This window comes from Leucoraja erinacea, chromosome 1 (assembly GCF_028641065.1).
Source record: "Leucoraja erinacea ecotype New England chromosome 1, Leri_hhj_1, whole genome shotgun sequence".
In the NCBI taxonomy this organism is placed as follows: Eukaryota; Metazoa; Chordata; class Chondrichthyes; order Rajiformes; family Rajidae; genus Leucoraja; species Leucoraja erinaceus.
Window position 1 is genome coordinate 80,710,236 of NC_073377.1, and position 26,647 is coordinate 80,736,882.

Below are 26,647 nucleotides of genomic sequence, written 5' to 3' on the forward strand. Positions count from 1 at the left end.
TTTTTTTTTATCATCAATCTGCACACAATACCCCGGAAGAAGTGAAAACAGGTGTTTGGAAATTTTTGCAATCTAATTAAAAAGAAATAACTGAAATATCACATTTACATAAGTATTCAGACCCTTTGCTATGACACTCAAAATTGAGCTTAGGTTCATCCTGTTTCCATTGATTATCCTTGATATGTTTCTACAACTTGATTGGAATCCACCAGTGGTAAATTGATTGTACATGATTTGGAAAGGGACCCACCTGTATATAAAAAGGTCCCACAGTTGACAGTGCATGTTAGAGCAAAAAACCAAGCCATGAAGACGAAGGAATTGTTCATTGACCTCCGAGACAAGATTGAGTCAAGACACAGATCTGGGGAAAGGTATAAAATAATCTCTGCAGCATTGCAGGTCCCGAAGTGCACCGTGGCCTTCGTCATTCTTAAATGGAAGAACTTTGGAACCACCAGGACTCTTCATAGAGCTGGCCGCCCGGCCAAAGTGAGCAATCGGGGGAGAAGGGCCTTGGTCAGGGAGGTGACCAAGAACCCGATGGTCACTCTGACAGAGCTCCAGATTTCCTCTGTGGAGATGGGAGAACGTTCCAGAACGACAACTATATCTGCAGCAATCAGGCCTTTGTGGTAGAGTAGCCAGACGGAAGCCACTCCTCAGTAAACGGCACATGCTTGCCAAAAGGCATAAGAAACAAGATTCTCTGGTCTGATTAAACCAAGATTGAACTCTTTGGCCTGAATGCCAACTGTCATGTCTGGAGGAAACCAGGCACCGCTCATCACATGGCCAACACCATACCTACAGTGAAGCATGGTGGTGGCAGCATCATGCTGTGGGGATGTTTTTCAGTGGCAGGAACTGGGAGACTAGGCAGGATCGAGGGAAAGATGAACGGAACAAAGTACAGAGAGATCCTTGATGAAATCATGCTCCAGAACGTTCTGAACCTCAGACTGGGGTGGAGGTTCACTTTCCAATAGAACAAAAACCGTTAGCACACAGTCAAGACAATGCAGGAGTGGCTTCGTGACAAGTCTGTGAATGTCCTTGAGTGGCCCAGCCAGAGCCCGGACTTGAACCCAATCGAACATCACTGGAGGGACCTGAAAATAGCTGAGCATCGACGCTCCCCATCCAACCTGACAGAGCTTGAGAGGATCCACAGAGAAGAATGGGAGAAATTACCCAAATACAGGTGTGTCAAGCTTGTAGCGTGATAGCCAAGAAAACCTGAGGCTGTAATTGCTGCCAAAGGTGCCTCAAAAAAGTACTGAGTGAAGGGTCTGAATATTTATGTGAATGTGATATTTTAGTTACTTCATTTAATTACATTGCAAACATTTCTAAATGCCTGTTTTCACTTTTTTATTATGGGGTATTGTGTGTAGATTGATGATATAAAAAGGATTTAATCCATTTTAGAATAAGGCTGTAATGCAACTAAATGGGGAAAAGGTGAGGGGGCCTGAATACTTTCTGAATGCACTGTAAGTTTGATCCTGACCCTGGGTGCTGTCCCTGTGGAGTTTGCACACTATCCCTGTCATCATGTGGGTTTCTCAGGTTTCATCCTCCATCGCAAAAATATAGGTTAATTGGCCTCTGTAAATTGCCTCTAGTGTGCAAGGAGTGCAGGAGCAATTAGCATAGCATTAAACTTGTCTGAGTGGGTGATCAATGGTTGGTGTGAACTCGGTGGGCCGAAGAACCTGTTTCCATGCTGTATCTATCTTTCAATCAATCTAACCTCTGGCCTGAGAATCAGTGCAAGTATTTCTGCAATGGAACAAACATGCTGATGTTACATGTGGATGATGGCAAGGTATGTGAAATCTGGTTTGAAGTGACAGCTAACCACAAGCTAAACAATTGTCTAACAAACTAAACCTATAAAGGATGAAAGAAATATGGATGTGTAAGCGGGGACTCACAGGAGTCCAGCTAAAAATGAGTCGGACACGAGTTGTGTGCACTAGAATTGTTTAATCTCTCTAATACAGCTCCCTACTCCTCCAAGGACACGGGCGTTGCCCGTCCTTAATACCAAATGGTACCGACCCCGTGACTAGCGCCTCTCACAACAAGACACCACCCTCTAGAGCCAATGGTTCATTGTGACCTTGGGTTGTCACCAGATGCCGCCACATGACCCCCCCCCCAGAACCAGAGGCACAGAACCGGACCAGACGCCGAACGGAGCGGTCCGAACGCTTTGATACAATCCCACGTCCCAGGGGCTTGCTCGGCTCGCTCAGGTCCAAGTGGGCCGCTTTTCAACGAGTCCCAGACACAGTTTCACGCCGGCCTCCCATGTCCAAATCGAATGTAGTAGACCAGTGCCGCAGCACGCGAAGACGCCGCCCTCTAGAGCCGATGGTTCGCTGTGACCTTGGGTTGTCACCAGGTGCCGCCACAGATGCTGTAAATCTGAAATAAAAATGGATAATGCATGAAACACTCAGCTATCTGATCTGCTAATGGGCCAGTCCCACAGGCGACTTTTGTGTGCCTGCATCACATTGGCTTTGCACCGCGTGAATTACAATCAGACAGCACTCTCCCAACTTACCCTGTCCCCACCTGCATAACGGGCTGGTGAAAGAAGCGATGTGTGTGTGTGCGTTCCACTCTGACAGTCGCCGTTCCAGTTGCCAGTTTTTCAGGCGATTGCCGGCAACTTGACAGTCACCGGCAATCGCCTGAAAAATCACCTGAGTGGGACAGGCCGATAAGTGTTTCTGCCATTTTCAGGTTTTAAAAATATTGAACATTAATTTTGGGCAATTTTGGTCTTTTAGAAAATAAGAGCGTGGTAAGAAGCGAGATAGACATCACTTTGAGAATGCACACTGACAGTGTATCCAACGTTAAACTAAGAAGCACGCAGTTTCTCACAGCGTGGGTGTTTTACTGCCACGGTGATGGTGTGGGAATTAGATTTCATTAAACCAAGCAGAAAATGAGAGTTTAAATTCCCACTGAAGAATTTGAGGATTATGAATTTGCTTCTTATTAACAAAAAATGAAATCAAAAGCAAATTTCAGAAACAATCACCATGAGAATGCTGTTTCTTTATAAAGTGAAAACCTTTCCCTCATGTTCTTGAGAGAAGGAAACCTATAGGTCTCTATATATGATTCCAGTGTCATTTTAACATGAGCAAGATTTTCAGTAACATCAAACCTCAGAACAAGACAACCAACAACCTTCACATTGCAGCAAATCCTAGCCAGTAAATCTAGGCTTTCCCAGCATTGACGGAACAACTAGCAGTTTTTATCCTTTTATATCAGTTCATCAGTTGTTGGTCATCCACCTGCAATATCAGCTCAGCTTTTCTCTCTGCAATAGCACAGCCTGAGCTGCTGGACATTTCCTTTACCTTTATACATTGCACCTTTTACATCTCTTTGTGTTCTCTCTCTAACTGCCCTTATTTACAGCTTTTATAACGACGTGGGGACATACTGCATGGAAACAAGTTCTTTTTTCCACTGAATTCATGCAGGCTATTAACCACCCAGATTTTCAGTTGGCCCAAGATTTACCTTTAAGTCGAGGTTGCTTTTGACGAAGTTTAGCATGAAAGAATATTTCAATTAGAGGTTCTGTAATTCTCAGTAAAATAGCCAACAACATATGGATTACACAATATTTTGTGGATTCTTGAAATTTACTGGTGATCTGCAGACACCTGGTCTTTCACAACATAGTAATAAGGAACTACCGGTGCTGGTTTACCAAAATAAAATCACAGCGGACCAGACAGTGTCGTTGAAGAACATGGATAGGTAATGTTTTTGGTAAGGCCGAATCTGAAGAAGAGTCCTGACCCGAAGCATCACCTATCAATGTTCTCCTGGGATGCTGCCTGACCCGCTGAGTTACTCCAACACTTTGTATCTTTTTTTTGTGTTTCAGAATTGAATTGATTGAATTGAATTCCTTTATTGTCATTCAGACCTTTCGGTCTGAACGAAATTTTGTGCCTGCAGTCATACATATAATAATAAAGAACAAAAACACACAATAAACACAAATTAACATCCACCACAGTGAGTTCACCAGGCACCTCCTCACTGTGATGGAGGCAAAAGTCTTAAAGTCTCTGTTTCTTCCCTCCTTGTTCTCCTTCTGCGCTGAGGCGATCCATGCTTCCGTTGTTGTGACCCTGCCGGTGATGGTAAGTAAGTCCCGCAGCTCAACCGTGCTCCGCGAATGGGCCAGTTCACGCTCCGTGGCCCGGGGTGGTCGAACATGTTGCATTTACTGTTAATACCCACCATAATAAATGTGTGGCTTTACCAGACCAAATCTGTCCTGCATTTAATGTGTTTTTGCTAACAAACGATGTCCAATCCTGAAGAAATAAGCTGTCATAGCAATGAAGGTGCTAAACCATAGAGAACTTAATGTGTTGAGTCAGAACATGGAGAAAAGATGTAAGAAACAACCAGAAAGGAGATAGCTAGGTGAAATGGCAGGTATTGAGTCATGCATGAGGGAAACAGGCTCTTTGAACCAGTTCATCCATAGCCATCAAGATTCTCCATCCAAGCAGTCTGAAGAAGAGTTCACCCGCTGAGTTTCTCCAGCATTTTTGTGTACCTCCTATTTGCTCATGTTTGACACATTAATATCACTAAAAGTAAGATCTTGACCACTTCCTGTTTTTCTGTTTCATGATTTTAGAAAAAATGCTGCCACTTACGGCTGTGATTTTTGGCCAGCTTACTCAGAGTCCCCCTCAGCTGCGCAGGACAAGAGGATTTTTCCCATCGATTAAACATAAAAGAGTTATTAATGTTTAAAAAATGTTGACATTCTCTCTGCTGCCCTTGCTGGTGGGAGGGGGGAGGGACTATAAAACCCGGAAGTGTTGTGCCTCAGTCAGTCTCTGCAAGATGAGGGGAAGTGAGAGGGTCACGTCTCTCAGTCTGAGCTGTGAATAACACTGAACACAGGTCTACTAAACTGTGAGTGTGGTTTTAATGACCTTGAGTGCCCTTAATGTGTTTTGAAAATGAAAATGTGGTTGGTTTCAAGTAAAAGCACTGCAAATGGTGGGGTGGGGTTTGGGTTATGGGTTGAAGCAAAAAGCACTGCAAATGGTCGAGTGGAGTTTTGGGTTGAACCGTAAAGCACTGCAAGTGGTCGGGTGGGTTTTGGCTTGGTCAAAAAGCATTGCTAGTGGTCGGTTGGTGTTTTGGGTTGAAGTCAAAAAGCACTGCAAGTGGTCGGTTGGTGTTTGGGGTAGAAGTCAAAAAGCACTGCAGGTAGTCGGTTGGTGTTTTGGGTTGAGGTCAAAAAGCACTGCAAGTGGACAGTTGGTGTTTTGGGTTGAGGTCAAAAAGCACTGCAAGTGGTTAGTTGGTGTTTTGGGTTGAAGTAAAAGAGTACTGCAAGTGGTTAGTCGGTGTTTTGGGTTGAAGTAAAAAAGCACTGTCTAAATTTGACAACTTCCTGTTTGCAATGTATATTGATTTTTGATAAAATGCTACCACTTGCGGCTGTGATTTTGGCCATCTTACTCAGTCCCCCTCCGCTCATCAGGTGCAGAGGATTCTTCCCATCAATTAAAAATAAAAGTGTTATTAATGTTTTAAAAATGTTGAGAATCTCTCTCTCCTGTCAATCACACCATGAAGGCCATACCTTTTCTGGCGAGAGGGGGGAGGGATTATAAAACCCGGAAGTGTGGGTGTGGCTCACTCTCTGCATGATGGGGGAGGGAGAGGTCATGACTCTATCTGAGCTGTGAATCAACTGAACACACTGAATGTCTACTGAACTGTGAGTGTGGTGTTTTGTGTGGTTTTATGGTGGTTTCACCCTGCTTGAAATGGTATGAAACGGCATTTGAATTTGGTGGCCTTGCGCCCCGCTTGAAGGGGTATGAAACTGCGTGAGTTTGGTGGACATGAATCCTGCTTGAAGTGGTATGAAACTGCACTTGAATTTGGTGGCCTTGCACCCTGCTTGAAGCGGGCGGAAACTGCACTTGTAATCAGTGGCCTTGCTTGCACCCTGCTTGAAGTGGTAGAAAACTGCACCTGAATTTGGTGGCCTTGCACCCTGCTTGAAGTGATAAGAAACTGCACTTGAATTTGGTGGCCTTGAATCCTGCTTGAAATGGTAGGGAAATGGATGAATTTGGTGGCCTTGCACCCTGCTTGAAATAGAATTTCAAGGAATAGCCATGAGTGAGCTGCCAGCACATCAGGCTTGAGGGACTGAGCTGCCACTCCAAGAATCCATTTGACCCACAATGTCCATACTAGTACTCTGGAGACCAGTCCCTTCAGCCCACAACACCCATACCATCACCCATACCAGCACTCCAGATGGAATTGAACAGAATCTTGATTAGTAAACATATCAAGGATTATGGGGACAAAGGCAGGAGAATGGGCCTGAGAGGGAAAGATAGATCAGCCACAATTAAATGGTGGAGTAACCTCAATGGTCTGAATGGCCACATTTTGCTCCTATAACATATGAACATGAAAATATTAAATTAAATAAACAATGTTTACTTTAATTGTTCTCTACCTGTACACCTGCTATTAGCTGATCAACTCATCCAGTCTGGAGAGAAATCTCACGAGAGCTATAAACACAATAGCAAATTGGAGGGACACCATCTCATATTTCACTTGGGATGCTTACAACTCAGTGGTATTAATAAGGGCCTTGACCCGAAACATCACCCATTCCTTCTCTCCAGAGATGCTGCCTGTCCTGCTGTTACTCCAGCTGTTTCTGTCTATCTTTGGTATTAATATTGAATTCTCTAACATCAAGTAACCCCTGCACTCCCTCTCTCTCTATCCCTCCTCCACCCAAGTCGCACCAGTTTCCCATTCTCACCTAGCAAACCGCTTTCAATGACCTGTTTCCTTTATCATTGTTACTTTTTTGCATATCTTTAATTCATTGGTTCTATATCTCACTACATCACTGTCTATATCTCTCATTTCCTTTTCCCCTGACTAGTCTGAAGAAGGGTCTCGAACTGAAACGTCATCCATTCCTTCTCTCCAGAGACGCTGCCTGTCCTGCTGAGTTACTCCAGCATTTTATGTCTATCCTCCAAATTCCCAAAATGGGGCATTGAGAATCCTTTAGCACACATTCCCTATTATCTGTTGTAAAAGATGTAGCACCATCTGCTGCTATTCCACAGCAGTACAGCATTTGTCATGATCAAGAATTTTCAGGTTAAGGTGTTCTTCAGATAGAGGAGAACGCAACCTTATAAGTAACATATGTATTTCACAACATGATTCACTAAGATCCCATAGACTGTGATAAAGAATGCAGTAACAATTGGAGGAACAAGCTATGAGTGACCGCTCAGTTCTCAACCTTGAATCATTGGCCTTGCCTCTCCAGCCCCAGCCATTTAACTGTTCCAATGAAAGGCAATAGTTGAGGAAAGATGTTCATCTTCTGACAAGACCCAATACCATCTTCATGATTCAATTTCAAAGCAGATTTCTGTCACTCCCTCATATACTAGCTCAAAATTCTTCCTTTGTTGGTAGTTGTTAAATTCTTTTTTGGAGATTTGAACATTGTTGAAAACACTAGAGTTAATTGCCCATTCCAATAGTCATGAGAAGCTTGTCATATAGTCATAGAGTCGTACATTGTGGGAACAAGCCCTTCGGCCGAACGTGCCCACACCGGCCAACACGTCCCAGCTACTCTAGTCCCACCTGCCTCTGTTTGGTCCATATCCCTCCAAACCTGTCCTATCCATGTGCCTGTCTAACTATTCCTTAAATGATGGGAGAGTCCCAACTTCAACAACCTCATCTGACAGCTTGTTTCATACAGCTTGTTCCATACATCATCGCTCTTCATTTATCCTGATAAAATGCACCACTCCATACTTCTCTCTATAAACTTCATTTACCACATGATTGTCCATTTCACCATCCGTTTATGTTCACTGAAGTTGTATAGTCATAGTCATACAGCATGGAAACAGGTCCTTCAGCCCAATATGCTCCATCTAAGCTAGTCCCATTTGCCCTCCTTAGGTCCATATCTATCTAAACATGTCCTATCCATGTACGTGTCCAAGTGTCTCCTAAATGTTGTTATAGTATCTGCCTCAACTACCTACTCTGGCAGCTCATTCCATATACCCAGCACCCTTTTAGTGAAAAAGTTGCCCCTCAGGTTCCTATTAAATCTTTCCCCTCTCACGCTAAACATATGTCCTCTGGTTTTTAATTTCCCTACCTTCGATAAAACCTTCTATATGAGCCTATCTACCTGTGACACTTATTTCAGGAAATTTTACACCTGCACTCCCAGGCCCCTCTACTCTACAACACTCCACACCCCTGCCATTCACTGTGTAGGTCCTGCCCTGATATGACTTCCGAAAATGCCCTCACACTTATCGGAATTAATTCTACAATTCATGAGGCATTTCACAGCTATCTTACCCAGCTGATCAAGATCGTGCTTTGAAGTTTTGCTAACCATTAACAATTAACAATTCCACCCACTTTAGGGGAACCTGCAAACTTACTATTCATGCCTTGTACATTCTCATTCATCTTTAATTATTCTCCTCATTCTTTAAACATGTGTGAATTTTCTCCTACTTTCCGAGGACCATGTGATTAAACTACACCAGAAACTGTAATGACTTTAGCAGCACCCCAAGTGAAACACCACTGCATCCCCCCCCCCACCCCCTCTTTTCAAATCAACAAAGTCTACCAAGATGTTTTGGTTTCTGCCTCAAAACCAATTTCTTGCCTTGCTGTCCCTGAGGCTCCTGGTTTGGTCAACAACCTTTTATTCTGATGGTCTTTGAAAATCTACCTTTGCATCTTTCATACTACACCAATTATTTCAATTTATCTGAAAAAAAACACATAAATTGCTGTGCAGAGAGATTTTATGAAGAGAGAAAATATTGATCTCATCGGAGAACTGGAAAATATTATGTATAACACATCGCAGTGTTGAGACTAAATTCCTCACTATTGATACAGTGGGAGTACCACCACCAGTGCATAAAATCATAGAAACATAGAAACATAGAAAATAGGTGCAGGAGGTGCAAGGGCTATTCGGCCCTTCAAGCCAGCACCGCCATTCATTGTGATCATGGCTGATCGTCCCCTATCAATAACCCGTGCCTGCCTTCCCCCCATATCCCTTGACTCCACTAGCCCCTAGAGCTCTATCTAACTCTCTCTTAAATCCATCCAGTGATTTGGCCTCCACTGCCCTATGTGGCAGGGAATTCCATAAACTCACAACTCTCTGGGAGAAAATGTTTTTTCTCACTTCAGTCTTAAATGACCTCCCCTTTATTCTAAGACTGTGGACCCTGGTTCTGGACTTGCTCAACATTGGGAACATTTTTCCTGCATCTAGCTTGTCCAGTCCTTTTATAATGTTATATGTTTCTATAAGATTTGCCCCTCATCCTTCTAAACTGCAGTGAATACAAGCCTAGTCTTTTCAATCTTTCCACATATGACAGTCCCGCCATCCCAGGGATCAATTTCGTGAACCTACGCTGCATTGCCTCAATCACAAGGATGTCCTTCTTCAAATTAGGAGACGAAAACTGTAGACAATACTCCAGATGTGGCCTCACCAGAGCCCTATACAACTGCAGAAGAACCTCTCTACACCTATACTGAAATCCTCTAGTAATGAAGGCCAACATTCCATTGGCTTTCTTCACTGCCTGCTGTACCTGCACGCCAACTTTCAGTGACCGGTGTACAAGGACACCCAGGTCTCGATGTACCTCCCCCTTACCTAACATAACACCGTTGAGATAATAATCTGCCCCCTTGTTTTTGCTGCCAAAGTGGATAACCTCACATTTTTCTATATTATACTGCATCTGCCACGCCTCTGCCCATTTACTCAACCTGTCCAGGTCACCCTGCAACCTTCTAAAATCCTCTTCACAGTTCACACTGCCACCCAGCTTTGTGTCATCCACAAACTTGCTAGTGTTGCTCCTAATTCCCTCTTCCAAATCGTTAATATACAGTGGCTTGCAAAAGTATTCATACCCCTTGAACTTTTCCATATTTTGTCACGTTACAATCACAAACGTAAATGTATTTTATTGGGATTTTATGTGATAGACCAACACAAAGTGGCGCATAATTGTGAAGTGGAAGGAAAATGATACATGGTTTTCAAATTTTTTTACAAATAAAAAACTGAAAAGTGTGGCGTGCAAAAGTATTCAGCCCCCCTGAGTCAATACTTTGTAGAACCACCTTTTGCTGTAATTACAGCTGCAAGTCATTTGGGGTATGTCTCTACCAGCTTTGCACATCTAGAGACTGAAATGTTTGCCCATTCTTTGCAAAATAGCTCAAGCTCAGTCAGATTGGATGGAGAGCGTCTGTGAACAGCAATTTTCAAGTCTTTAACGTGATTTGTTCGAGATCTGGGGGAGAAGAAATACATTTTACATAGTACATTATCGTCACCAAAAACGCTGCCTGAAAGTATAAGGGTCTCAATCTGAAACATTACCTATCCGTTCCCTCCACAGATGCTGCCTGACCTGCTGATTTAGCTACTCCAGCAATTGGTGTTTTGTACTGGAAGTAAATTGTTGCTTTCAGGAGGATGGGTAAATATTTGTCATCAACAGAACCTGCAAAGCAATGAGACAGTTCTGGATGAACCATAGTGACTTCATTGCTCGGCAGTGAGCCAATGCAAACTCTGAAGGAGACCCTCAGTGCCATAAACATGGTGTGATTTTGATTGATTTTTCACCTTGAGGGCTGAGTACACCTAAGATCTTCAATAAAACCTATCATCAAAAACTTAAATAGGTATATCAGTATAATCTTCTTTACTCAGGAAAGATGAGAGTGTGACCATTTTGAGATTAATAATCTACATGCAACTGGACAAGTATTTTGAGGACAAGGGAGAAAAATGTGGAGAATAAATGGAACATAAATTTTGGCTTAGTTTTGGGGTTAAATATAAGTTATATAGCTTGTGCAATTTAGGAGCATTTGTATATATTCAATGACCACATTTTATTTAAATTTATTGACATTTTTCTCAAGAATTAAAGCAATTTGAAAACCGTTGCTTAATGGCTGTGAAACTTTACTGTTAATCTTTGCTCAATTTCAACGACTCTAACCCCTTCATCTATTCCTGTGATTGCACATTTGAATACTTACTTCCTCAATACAAATGTTTATTCTACTTCTAATAATACTGCATAATACTGCACAGAATAGTCATTATATTTTCCTAATTCTCCAGTGGAAGAAATGCTCAACTATTGTTTGTGGATGAATCTTTATCTCTGTGAAGTGACATTATAAAAAGCAAAGGTTAATTTTCTCTTTGTGGTATACTTGTGGAAATGATGAAGAATATGTTTACAATTTCCAAGAAATGTGAATAATAGTATGCCAATCATATTTTTTTATCATCACATGTTTTGCTGAGAGGAAAAAAAGATAATGCATAAGATCTTGTCTTGAGAAAGCATTTTCCCTTTTACTATAGGTTTATATTGATGATCTTTTAAAAATAATTTGAAAACATACTATCATTAATTCTCAACATCAATGAACGACAATCCTTAATGGATATTTAAGAATTGGAGTAGATTTTTTCCCTAAGATGTATATCCTAAGACAAATTATTACTGCGAGTCTGAACAAAAGATCTTTATTAATCGTTTTTTTTTTGTTAAGCAGATTTGAAATCTGAAGATTTCAGAAAATACTATTATCTGTAATGTTTTCAAGGAAAACCATTTTTTTTGCACTGGCATTTCTCATTGTAAGCAACGTTCAAAGTTTTAAACTGATGTCATTGAAGATAATTTCTGTGCTCTCTGTGCTGCTGAGATGGTGACTGGAATCTTGACTATGTAAGTTCAAATTGCAGATGCATCCCGACTGCTGTTAGAACTGTGTATTGTTCTTGTTACATTTTAGCTACCTTGGAGTTTAATCTTGTTTTATTTTCAAGTTCTACCTTAGAGTCACGAAACTGTTGTCTTGAGTAACACACATACAGAAAGTGCTACCAGCACTCAGCAGGTCAGGCTGCAACCATCCAGAGTCAACGTCTCGTCATCAAAACAAGAAAAGTGAGAGAATAAACTTGGTTCAAGTTGCGGAGAAGGAGAAATGGGTGGAATATTTGTGAGCGGGTGCAAACCTTTCTTTTCAAGATAACAATTACTTTGAAAACAATACAATAGTTAGAAATGGAGATGTTAAAAAAAGTGACGGGAAAAGTCAGGATTAGAACCACATGAAAGTGATAGCCAATTGGATTCTGTCAGCAAAGATAATTAAATGTTTGAGTTGTGGTTACCGCACAAAAACTATTATTTATGTAAGGGAAGAAAGCGGCACAGTGGCGCAGCAGTATTGCTGCCTCACAGTGCCAGAGATCTGGTTCGATCCTGACTACAGGTGCTGTCTGAATGGAGTTTGTACATTCTTCCTGTTACCATGTGGGTTTTCTCCGGGTGCTCCGGTTTCTTTCGACACTTTAAAGACGTACAGGCTTGTTGGTTAATTGGCCTTCTGTAAATTGAAAATTGTTCCTAGTGTGTAGGATTGTGCTGATGTTTGGGGTGATTGCTGGTCGACATGTACTCCGTGCGCTCAGGGTCCTCTGAAGTCTCAAGTAAAGGCGAAAGACTAAAGAGTTGAGGGAGTTTGCCAGAAAACAACTAAACTGAGCTGAACATTCCTGGTATCCTAGTTTCAAGGAATAGGTTGGTGACCAGTGTAGATTAACCCTTATTAATTCATGCTATATATAACCTTCACCACACATATATGTATGCCACCCTTTACATGGTATTATGGTACTACACAAAGACTCTCCCTCTCTCTCACTTGGGCACACAAGTCAGTAAAGCCAGATGCAAGCAGCTGGCTGTTGAAATGTTCCTGTGTATTTAATGGAATAAAGGTAGATTTAACCATGAGTGTGTTTTTCTTGTTGGGCCGCTGATAAACATGGTGTCAGAATCTTGAATCACGTCTCCGACTATTTTGCCTGAATTTATTTTAGATTGTTATTTTACATCAAATAATGGATAGTTCCTTACGCCAACCAGATCCTTTGGTGTTCGTCAGTGAGCTTGCTGAACGGTGGTGCATATTCGAAGTGGAATTCAGGATTTTCATTGATGCTGCCCACCCTGCAGCTGCGCCCCACACTGTTGCGTCAATTCTCCTCAATGTGGCGGGCACAGGGGCTGCCCTGCAGGCACAAGATTTCCACTACGCCCCAGAACATACCAATCTGGGGTGTACCACAGCAGAATTCATCAGAGACCCGCTCTGCCTCATCCAAAGTTTCAGAGACCTGTGCCAACTTTGCACCAACATTATCATGGAGCACCACAAGTGTTTTTCCTGTAGCCAACAAGACAACAAAACGGTTGAATCCTACATTGGTGCCCTTGAGAGCATTGCATCCAGATGCCACTTCCAAGACCATGACACGCTCATCCATGGCAGACTCTTTTATGGCATCCTGAATTACAAGGTGAGAAATCAATTACTCCGGGATGAGGAGCTTACACTTGATAAAGATGAACATGCCTGCCGGGTTGCAGAATATACTGATACCCATACCAAAGCCTTGGGATCGGGGCCACACTCTGTCAATGACGTAGAAACATAGAAACATAGAAATTAGTTGCAGGAGTAGGCCATTCGGCCCTTCGAGCCTGCACCGCCATTCAATATGATCATGGCTGATCATCCAACTCAGTATCCCGTACCTGCCTTCTCTCCAAACCCCCTGATCCCCATAGCCACAAGGGCCACATCTAACTCCCTCTTAAATATAGCCAATGAACTGGCCTCAACTACCCTCTGTGGCAGAGAATTCCAGAGGTTCACGGAACCAGACGTCCATGCCTTCTATAGGTCCCCACGACAAGCATTAACCCCTCAACAATTGCCTAAACTCTTAGGGAGGGTAACTGATCACCTAGTCAATAACTGTGGTTATTGCGGTGGCTCGCACCCGAAATTGCGAGAGCATGCCCCGCTTATGGCAAATCTTGTCTCTATTGTAAAAAGAAAGGCCACTTTATCCGGTGCTGCTGCGCCCGTGCCAACAGAGCCCAGTCACAACTATGTCTTGATGCACTTGAACCCACACTCTCCCACAAGGCACTAACTGAAAGCAGAACCACTATATATGATTTAAGAGGAAGGATGTAGATTAATCCTTATTAATTCATGCCATTTATAACCTTCACCACACATATGTTTATGCCACCCTTTGCATGGTATTACGGTACTACACAAAGATTCTCTCTCTCTCTCTCTCTCTCTCTCTCTCTCTCTCTCTCTCTCTCTCTCTCTCCTCTCTCTCTCTCTCTCTCTCTCTCTCTCTCTCTCTCTCTCTCTCTCTCTCTCTCTCTCTCTCTCGTCAGTAAAGCCAGATGCAAGCAGCTGGTTGTTGAAATGTTCTTGTGCATTTAATGGAATAAAGTTAGATTTCACCATGAGTGTGTTTTTCTTGTTGGGCCGCCGATAAACAACCAGCATCCATTTTAAGGTCACATTTTCCCACAGCAGTCCTGACCACACCTTATCCCACCCAAACACCCGTAAGAGGATGTAACAAGTAGAATGGATAAGGGAGAGGTGGTGTATCTGGATTTTGAAAAAAGCCTTTGACAAGGTCCCACACAAGAGATTAGTGTGCAAAATTAGAGCACATTGTACTGGGGGTAGGGTATTGACATGGATCGAGAACTGGTTGGCAGACAGGAAGCAAAGCGTAGGAATTTCAAAATGGCAGGCAGTGATTAGTGGGATGCCGCAAGGCAGTGCTGAGACCCAAGTTATTTGCAATATATGTTTACGATTTAGACGAGGGAAGATTTTGTAAACCAAAATCAAGTCCGAATATTTTATTACGTTTTCCCAGCTCAGCAGATCAAATTTCTTCAGGATGCTACAGTGATGATTAACTTTTAAGGATCAAGAAAAATATTTACCAAGTATTTTCCCTCAAAAAATTAAGTTGATTGGATAGATAGGTTGTATTATGCATGACTACTCGGATCATTACAAGATCGGATCATCTACAGTTTCTTCCTTATTTAGTATCAAACACCTTTATTTCTATTTGGGGTTACCCGAGAGTGACTTCGAACAGGAACCCTGTAGGATTTTCTTCTGTAATGTTGAGGTGAGGTGAATTCCAATGTGCTTACCGTGCAAATCCCCTCTGCAAATAATTTTTAAAGAATAACTGTATTTAATAACTGTGGGTGACATGGTGCCACTGCAATATAGAGTTGCTGCCTTACAGTGCTTGCAGCTCCAGAGATCCAGGTTCGATACCAGCTATGGGTGCTGACTGTACGGAGTTTGTACATTCTCCCTGTGACCGCATAGGTTTTCTCCGAGATCTTTGGTTTTTCCTCCCACACTCCTAAGATGTACAGGTTTGTAGGTTAATTAGCTTGGCATAAGTGTAGGATGGTGTTAGTGTGCGAGGATCACTGGTCGGCGCGAACTCGGTGAGCCGAAGGGCCTGTTTCCACGCTGTATCTCTAAACTAAACTAAACCAAACTCTGATTCGTCAGAGGCCATTTTAACATTTGATTATTTAGACTGGAACTAAACTGCAGTGGGAATTATACATAAAGAAACACAATGTGCTAGAGTAACTCCATGGATCTTCCAGACGTGGACCTTCCAAAGATATTGTTTAACTCACTGAGTTGTTCCAGGACTTTGTGTATTTTTTTGTAAACCAGCATTTGCAATTCCTTGTGTCTGCAGTGGGAATTATGATGTTCAAGGAGGAAGGGTTTTTTTTTCTGTAGCTACCTACATAAATTAATTGTGTTGATGCTGCCCATTTAAAATATGTTTATAAAATAAAGATAAATATTTTATAACCCATGGATTGCTGCAAAATACTAGGCAGTAGTAATAAAATAAGATATATGTAATCAGTTCCATTCCTACAGTGATGCCAGTAGATTAGAGGTTCTTTGCCTGTGTCACCAAAATGAGCTTGGTCCCTTGAGGTTTTAGTAAAATCGCATATTTGTTTTATTTAGAAAACTGTCAAATATGAAGGAATATTTATAAATAATTGATTGGTGGTACTCCATGTTTTTTTTATGTTACATGACTGAGGATTCATATCTATGTACAATGCAACCAGTGACGTGCATGGTATTAATCTGCACCTGCATAACAGCAAGAATGATTGTGAGTCAATAAATAAGTATTTCAATATATAATTCATATTTGCATACTCTGTTATTAAAAACAGACATGTTTAGGAGTTTCAAATAATTTTATGCAGGCTATGTGACTTTGTGGTGTAACCCTTGATACGAGTCATTAATCAATAACTTGACACTGATTTCTTGTGAACAAATACAGTGAGAATGGGGCACAGAAATCTTACTATCAATCAAAAAGTATTTAATCTAATTTGGATTACCTGTGCTGCCAACCAATAAATTCAAATTTTGAAATAAAGCAAATTTCAATATTTGTTTTAATGTCTTTAAGACTTTAGAATTCAGACTTGAGACATACAATGCTGAAATAGGCCCTTCGTCCCACCAAATCCACACCGACCAGCTATCACCCCTCGCACACTAGCACTATCCTACACACTAGGGACTATTTACCTACAAACCTGTACGTATTTGGTGTGTGGGAGTACACAAGAGCACTTAAATTGGGAAATGTACAAACTACGTAGAGAGAGCACTCATAGTCAGGATTGAACCGGGGTATCTGGTGCTCTTATGCAGCAACTCTACTGCTGCTACCTCTCTGCTGCCCTCTTGTAAATGGAAATGCAGCCTGATCACAAACTATAATTAATCTTTCAAATGTGTGCGCATTTACTGTAAACAAAATTGTAAACTTTTCAGAAAATACAACATTGCTTTGAAATGCTAACCTAATTGGAAAAGTATGTTTTTGCTCTCATGATAATTGGTCACATAAGCATTTCTTGAGTGGATGAGAATTATTTTTACCTTCATCAAGCAAGAAGAGATATTTAATCAATAACACATTAGCATTTCCAATGGTGAGGAGATCAATATGTTGGGACAGATTATGCTTTACAGTTATTTATTTTCCAATGACATCAGGAAGAAAATTACTTTCCATAGAATTTAGTTAGACGGCCATTTAACTGTTGTTACACTGTACACATTGTTAGTTTGTGGCAGAGCCAAAATCTCCCACACAGCAAGATCTGATATAAGATGAACATCGGAAAAGTCTTGGAAGATGGTCATTCAATTTACAGCAGCAACAACATATCTTTACACAGCAATGTTAACATTTATACAACATCCCCTGGTGTTTTCACAGTAGCATAATCAATAAAAAGTCATTGATAAAACTTCAAGAGAGAAGAAATCAAGAGAGGGGAGATCTAAAGAAAAAGAACACAAGTTCTGGAGTAACTCAGCAGATCAGGTAGCATTTCTGGAGAACATGGATAGGTGACTTTAACATCCAGTGGCGCCATGGAGCAGTAAGGAGGCGCTCCGTTTAGCTCCGCTCCACAAATGCGTTAAAACGCATTAAAACATTCTGAAAAGCAAAAACGAATGACTGAAAAACACACAGGCAGATGCCCTACGTTGCGTAAGTGACATCATCAGAAATCGCCGTATACTGAAAGAATACCGTTATTTTTAAATGAATAAACGGACTTTGCCGGCTCGACCTCAGACCAGACAAAGAACTCGACTGGAGGTTGTTCAAGACCTAGAGAAAGCAACCTCTGAAGAATCTGAGGGAGAATCTGAAGGAGAAGGCTTTATTCCTACCATCAGGGCCGGCCTTAAGCCGATTTGACCGATTGCTCCCAATTGGGCCCCGCGCCTAAGCGGGGCCCCGCACTAATGTTCCGTATTTTGTACGGAAATACAAATTCTCTTTGTTAAATTTTTAAAAATGTAATTCACCATCCGGATTTTTTTTAAACGAACATGTATAACAACCGCTGCAAGACCATCAGACACAAACGATTTGTTAACTAGTATTGTTAGCACTTCTTAACAGCAAGTAGTTAACACCTTGTTATGCAATGTCATCAATCTGCATCCATCCGCATTCCTCAGTAGATGCTATTGTGTTTTGAACAGGCATTAATGACGCCGTGTTCCTTTGAATAAAATTCACGCGGCGTCATTAATACTTGTTTAAAACACAATTACATTTACTGAGGAATGAAGATCGATGACACATTGAGAATTTCATTAAACTCACCATCATGTGTGAGGGCCCCGGACCGCGAGAAGGGACTTCTTCCTGGTGTGCAGGTTAGTCATTCACCTACCGACTAACGTTGTGTCTCTGTCTTTTGCTCTCTCCCTCCTTCCCTCTTTATCTCGCGCTCTCTCTCCCGCTCCCCATCTCGTCTCTCTCTACAACATACAAGATACAAGATAGATTTATTTATCACATGTGCCAGATGGCACAGTGAAATGAAATTCTCATACAGCCATACAATAAAAAAAGGAACACAACACACTATAGGGTTTGACATAAAACATCCCCACACAGCAGAATAAAAGTTTCCCACTGTGTGGGAATGCACCAAAGTCAATCTCTTCCTCCACTGATCCCCGTGGTCAGGGCCTCCCCGTGCCCTCCGCAGTTCCCACTACGGGTGGCCCGATGTTCAGGACCGCTCGCTGGGGTGTTGTAAGTCCGACATTGGGGCTGTCCTCAGCGGCGTGGACACTAGAGTCGGCCCCCTCCTACCGGAGTCAGTGGCTCCCAAAGTCTGCAGGCCGCGCCGGGTGGATACTGCTGCTGGAGACCCTCTGCAAGGCGCCCCAGGACTCCACGATGTTGTTCAGTGCCGCCCGCGTTGGAAGCTCTCCGCACCAGAGCTCCACGATGTTGGAGCAGTGGCTCAATGCTCCGGAGCTCCAAACGGCGACCCAGGTAGGCATCGCCTGCTCCGTGGTGACTCCAGCGCTGCGCTGCCGCTGTAGCAGCCCTGGTCCGGTTCCCAGTCCCCAACAGGAAAGGCCACTCCGATCCAGCTGGTAGGCCGCGAGGTGGGGGGGCGAGGACGCGACTCGGAGAAATAGTCGCGTCCCCGCCAGGAAGAGACTGGGAAACGATTTCCCCCTTACCCTGCCCCCCTCCCCCCACATAGAAAAGTAAAAGTTTCCCCCTAAAACAGACTTTAGGCTAACTGAAAAAAAATTAGATATAGAAATAACAGACAGGCTGTAGGTAGAGGCTGCTGCCAGTGCAGCGCCCCTATAGGGGGGCTCTCCCACTCCCTCTCTATCACCCTGTCGCCTAAGCATTCCCGGAATCATTGACGTTTTGCGGTAGACAAAATGCTGGAGAAACCCAGCGGGTGAGGCAGCTGCCTGGTCAGCTGAGTTCCTTCAGCACTCTGTGTTTTTTGTTTGGCTTTGAAGTTGAAGGTGGATCAGCGGGACGGGCAGCGGCTCTGGGGAGAGGGTTGTGTTTCTGGTCGAGACCCTTCTTCAGACAATCGCAAGTACTCTCACTGACGCGAGTTCAGTTCAGTCTGAAGAAGGGTCTATTCTCTACAGTCGCTGCGCTGCTTGTCCTGCTGAGTTACTCCAGCTTTATGTCTATCTTCAATTTCAGAGAATTACAACTTTTCACGGGGTGCTTATAACATCTCTAAACCCCTCTGGAAACCTCTGAACACCTCTAAACCCCCTCTAGCCCCCCTATTCCCCTCTAAACAATTCTAAACACACCTGAACCCATCTGAAGCCCTCTAAACATCTCTAAACCCCTCTAAACTAGGAGGCTGCAAGGTGACTTGGATAGGCTGGGTGAGTGGGCAAATGCATAGCAAATGCAGTATTATGTGGATAAATGTTAGATTGTCCACTTTGGTGGCAAAAACAGGAAAGTAGACTATTATCTGAATTGTGGCCGATTAGGAAAAGGGGAGATGCAACGAGACCTGGATGTCATGGTTCACCGGTCATTGAAAGTAGGCACGCAGATGCAGCAGGCAGTGAAGAAAGCGAATGGTATGTTAGCATTCATAGCAAAAGGATTTGAGTATAGGAGCAGGGAGGTTCTACTGCAGTTGTACAGGGTCTTGGTGAGACCACACCTGGAGTATTGGTACAGTTTTGGACTCCTAATCTTGCCATAGAGGTACAGAGAAGGTTCACCAGACTGATTCCTGGCATGTCAGCATGCTTGTACTCGCTAGCATTTAGAAGATTGAGGGGGGATCTTATAGAAACTTACAAAATTCTTAAGAGGTTGGACATGCTAGATGCAGGAAGATTGTTCCCGATGTTGGGGAAGTCCAGAACAAGGGGTCACAGTTTAAGGATAAAGGGGAAATCTTTTAGTAGGTATGTTGCAAAGCCAACGATTTTGGCGCCGTTTAGAGGGGGGCGGGTTTAAAACGCGATTTTCCCTAGGCTGTTCAAATTGAGGTTTTTCAGCCTAGTTAATTATTAACGAAAAATCGCTGGAAGTTTCCGTAGCTGGAGCTATTTTTAGTTTTAAGCGTTTTCTTTACTTGTTATAGTAGGCTAAAAATTAATCTCTAAACCCCCGACCGCCGACAACGGGCCGGATCTCATACAGGGGAAAAACGGAAGGTAGGCTGTTTATTTTTACGTTAAAAAGGGCTTCTTAAGATCCCTTTATACAAAGTTTAATGTTGTGAGTTGCTAATTTGGGCCCCATTATATCCCGCAGTATTTTTCTGGGCATTGGAGGGCACAAATCTAGCGCAATGTGAACGTTCTAAACCAGCGCATTCACAGGATCCCACTAGAAAGCTGATTTAAATAGACTTTAATTTACAGCAATTGAACACTAAATTCCTTCCATTTGGCCTATAAATTAATGTAAATGAGATTTAAAAATCATGTTTTATTGTGAATTATTTGTGAATATTATTTGGACACTTAGGCTATTTAAAAATGTTAATCATTTATTAAGAAATGGATAGATGTTTAGATATAGTCATTGAAGTCTGAAATTAGCTACAATTGGGTAACTAACTAATTATATGCTTTAATTTCAGGTCATCCAAGTAATATTATTTTACATTTGTTTCAGAATGCTTCAATCTATGATAACTGAAAATTTCATTCAGTTCTCTTAATTTTTAAGAAAGTTATGGCCATTTGACTGTCCACGATCACAGCTTTTTTGTTATGTCCATAGAAAATCAATAGGGAACAAGATGCTAATTTCCGAGTATGAAAATGGCCATAACATTTTAAATACGAGATATCAAAGTGAATTAGGTGTCAAATTAAACTTATTTTTATGCTTTATCTGATGGGATAAATTGCAGACTTGATTTTTAAAATCTCAAAATGTTGTAACATTGCTACTTTTAGGACTGAGATGAGAAAAACATTTTTTACACAGAGAGCGGTGAATCTGTGGAATTCTCTGCCACAGAAGGTAGTTGAGGCCAGTTCATTGGCTATATTTAAGAGGGAGTTGGATGTGGCCCTTGTGGCTAAAGGGATCAGGGGGTAAGGAGAGAAGGCAGGTACAGGATACTGAATTGGATGATCAGCCATGATCATATTGAATGGCTGTGCAAGCTCGAAGGGCCGAATGGCCTACTCCTGCACCTATTGTCTATGGTTATATGACTGCATCCAACTGCTGTCTGGTTCGTTGATCAGTTTGCTAGATATGAACTGTTTTGGGAGAGAAAAATGTTGAGCTTTACACAGTGAGAAATCATGTGAAATAATCACTGAATTTAAATTTAAGTGAATGTACCTGCATGTTATACTGTTTAGTTTGGAGATACAACCAGATAGTCTGGTTGATAAAACCAGATTAGTTTGGAGATACAAACAGATTGTACACTGAGTTTGCACCGACCAGCGATTTTTGTTACAGATTTGACTATTTTATTTGGCGGCCAATCAAACACTGTCTCTAAGGGGGTTGCATCCAATCACCAACCAGCTTGCCTTAAAATTCCCATCCAATCAAAAGGCAAATAGGTCTCCTCCTGTCCAATCAGACACTGTCTCCAAGGACATTATGTCCAATCACATAATTAGCAGCTACGGTAAAGGTTGGAAACCAGCGGAGCTACTGACAGGCAAACGGGAGGGAGCAGGAGAGATTCACACAGTTTATAATCCATAGCACCTAGTGTACAATTTCATAATATATACTAAATAACTGGGCTGACACACCTTGGCTGGAAATCTGGGGTTCACCAAAATGGTTCCCAATTGGGCCCCGCACCCCCTAAGGCCGGCCCTGCCTACCATGGAAGAACATATAAAAGAACAAGAACAATCTTTAACACGGGATATGGCAAAGGACTTTGCTGATATTCTGGCTGATCAGCTGGGAAAGCTAGAAACAAAGCTAGAAACAAGAATGGAGGATGGGAGTAAGGAAATTTGTGGGAAAATGGAAACTCTCCAAGATCACATCGAAGAGGTAAATACCGATTTGAAAGAAGAAATCAAACAGGTTGAACAAGATCTTAGCAAAAAGTTGGAGCCCATTCTCCTCACTTCAAAAAAACAAAGCAATGCTATCAGAGAACTGGAAGCTACTACCATGGACATTTCGGATACAACGTAAAGACTGGAGGAAGACCTAGACCGTGTTTCTGGACAACTGGCCAGAATGACCGACAAATGCCTGAATCTTGTAGCCCGGTCCAGACACCAAAACTTAAGAATTGTTGGAGTGAAGGAAGGGAAGGACAGTGGAAAAGACTCTTGGGTCTTCACTGGGTCTTCAATGGGTCTTCACCGGGTCTTCAATAGGTATTTAATCTGCCTGAGAAACCTCAAATTGATCAAGCACATCGAGTCCAGAGAACCCGATCAGGGGTTGGAGCCCCACCAAGACAGATTATTCTTAAACTACATGATATAGCAGTTCTTGAAGATATCATGAAGAAAGTGACAACCACAAAAACCCAAATGTTCGAAGGAGAAAACATAAGATTCTTCAGAGATTAGCCAGCAGAGGTGGTCAAGAAGCGAGCACTCTTTACCAAGACGTGCCTTATTCTAAAAGATATTCCAGATCTGAGATATGGAATAATGTATCTTACCAAATTAAGGGTCACATACGAAGGATCGGAACATTTCTTGATCGACCCAGAAGACGCATTTAAATATGCGCAAGAGTTTAAAAAAGGATCTAATAGGATAAGTAGATGACATGGCTCTGTTTGATTAACAGGGCTATGCCCTAATGAACTTCCACTGAACCTGTTCCCTAAACCGTGTGTTTAACGTACACCTTTTATATGTATTTATAAGGGGTAGTTTGATATAATATGTTTCTTTATATAAAAATATATGTAAAAAGCTGCAAATAAGTTAGCCGATAGGTTCATAGGCGTTCAATGTCTAGACACACTTATCAGAGATAGATTGGAATGTAAGCGGGTAGATTGCTCAAGGTTCTCGTGTTTATGAGGAGAATGTTTAAGATCCTTGAATTACGCAGCACTGAAGACAATTTAAACCTTTGGGAACAAAATAACATACTAACAAATGATATAATAAATCTATCATTAATACATAAAATACTCATAAAGGTACTAAACCGTTTCATATCAAGCCGACTGCCAGAATGCTGATTAATTATATACTCTCGCCCAAATTTCAGTTATTCAGGGGCAATAGACAGGGATGTGCATTATTTGCCCTTGCGGACCTTTGGCGGAACGTATAAGAGTATATCCGAATATTCACGGCTATGATACTAAATACTCCAATAATAAAATATCATTATATGCAGATGATGTATTGCTCTATATCACTAATTCCCAAGTTAGCATTCCAAGTATATTAAATCATATAGAGGAATTTGGTTCATTTTCAAGATATAGAATAAACGGGAACAAAAGTGAAATTATGTCAATAAAACCTCAAGAGCCAACAAACTTCCTAAAATTCCATGTCAGAATTGCTACGGAAAAATTCAAATATCTCAGTGTTCACGTAGCCAGAAAATACACTTCTCTATTTAGTGCAAACTTTCCTCCCTTAGTTACTAAATTAAATGCCCTTATTCAATTTGTTTTAATATAACTTGATTCCCTGATTACAAACTTTATTTGTGATTATAAAACACATAGAATCCATAAACGGCATCTATGCAAACCCAAAGAAACTGGTTCTAAACCAGCGCGTTCACAGGAACCCACTAGAAAACCGATTTAAATGGGCATTTATTTACAGCAATTGAACACTAAATTCCTTCCATTTGGCCTATAAATTAATGTAAATTAGATATAAAAATCATGTTATATTGTGAATTATTTGTGAATAATCTTTGGACACTTAGGCTATTTAAGAAATGGATAGATGTTTATATCTAGTAATTGAATTTTGAATAAACATGATTTTCTTTTTTAGTATTTACTATTTGTTTTAGCGTTTAACTTTATAATCTCTACCTTTTTTTCTAAAATTGAAAAATTGAGGAAAAACAACGTGCACAGAGTTGCTTATTGGTTGCAGTCTGAGGAGTATGATGATGCTACTGATTATGATATGCCAATGTACCAGCTAGCAGCTGATCTTCTCCATAAAGACTTGGTCTTTTGCTAGAAATTGTAATTTATTTACCTATCCATAACTGACTTACAGCATATTATACAATAATATTAAAGTTCTGATCTTGAGAATATCACATTTTTGAATTTTCAAGGCAGTCTGGTTGTTTATTACCATTTCTGTCACATTGGTCAATTTTGTAATTAGCTACAATTAGGTAATTAGCTAATTATATGCTTTAATTTCATGTCATCCAAGTAAGATTGTTTTATATTTTTTCAGAATGCTTCAATCTATGATAGGTGAAAATTTCATTCAGTTCTCTTAATTCTTAAGAAAGTTACGGGCTTTTGACTATCCAAGATCACAGCTTTTTTGTAATGTCCATTGAAAATCAATAGGGAACAAGATGCTAATTTCCGAGTATGAAAATGGCCATAACGTTTTTAATACTTGAGATATGAAAGTGAATTTGGTGCCAAATTAAACTTGTTGTTATGCTTTATCTGATGGGATAAATTGCAGACTTGATTTTTAAAATCTCAAAATTTTGTAACATTGCTACCGTACCTGCCTTTTCTCCATACCCCCTGATCCCCTTAGCCACAAGGGCCACATCTAACTCCCTCTTAAATATAGTCAATGAACTGGCCTCAACTACCCTCTGTGGCAGAGAGTTCCAAAGATTCACCACTCTCTGTGTGATAACATATGTTCAGATGAAAGGAGAGAACACATAGATCAAGAAATAAGTTTGGGGCAGAAAAAGGCTGGAATGGATTTGGTCAGTAAGGAGATATGACAACCTAACAGATAAGTTGTTAAGCTGAAAAGAGTGGAGAAGATTTAAGAGGATGTAGCCAGGACTCAAGGGCCTGACCTATAGGGAAAGGTTGGGAAGGCTAGGACTTTATTCCTTGGAATGCAAGAGGCCAAGATGTGATCTCATGAAGGTGTATAAAATCATGAGGTGAATGCAGAGTCTTTTACCCAGAGTAGGAGAATAAGGAACAAGAGGACATATGTTTAAGATGAGAGGGGCAAGAATTAATTGGAACCTAACTGTGGGCAATTTTTTCACTCAGAGGGTGGGTATATGGAACAAGCTGCCAGAGGCAATTGAGCCAGGTACTATAACGGCATTTAAAAGACACTCGAACAGGTACATGGATGGGAATTGTTCCAATGGAGATGGGCCATCTGCGGGCAATTGGAACTAGCTTTAATGGTACATTTTGGTCAGCATGGACTTGTTTCTGAGCTGCTTGACTATGACTCTATAGAACAGATAGAACCAAAATTACTAACACAGAGTTACTCACAAGAAGGTGAAGTTCCAAGAATTGGACCCAGTGACATTGAAGGGTTGGATAAATATATTCCAGCCCGCATAGTGCTTCACTTGGAGTGGAACCTGCAGCAGGTGGAGTTTCTGTGCATGTGTTGGCCTGTAATTTGTGACGGTAGAGCTTCTGGGTCTGGAGATGCTGGGGAAATACGAATGATGCAGATAACACCCATTGTGGCAACTGTGCACAAGTGGTAAATGGAATGAATGGTTATGCTGAACACAAGGAACTGCACAAAATGCTGGAGTAACTCAGCGAGTCACACAGCATCTATGGAGAACATGGGCAGGTGCCATTTCACAAAGTGCTGGAGTAACTCAGCAGGTTGGGCAGCATCTATGGAGAACATAGGAAGGCCGCATTTCCCAGATGCAGCTGGAGTAATTCAGCGGGTCAGCCAGCAGTTATGGAGAACGAGTAGGTGGCATTTTGGATCACGATGCTCATTCATACTTGTTTACCATGATTGACGTGATATCAACCAAGCAGCCTGAATTGTTCTGGAATTGGTCTGTATTTACCAAGGAGAAAGACTGTAGGACGGAGGAAATTGGAGCAGTCACTGGAAGTGTCATGAGAGCAGTCAGGGTTACCATCGAGGAGGTACTGAAGGTACTGTCATGTTTGAAGGTAGACATATCTCCGGGGCCTGATCAGACGTATCCGAGGACATTGTGGGAAACTAGAGAGGAAATTGCGGGAGCCCTGGATGAAAT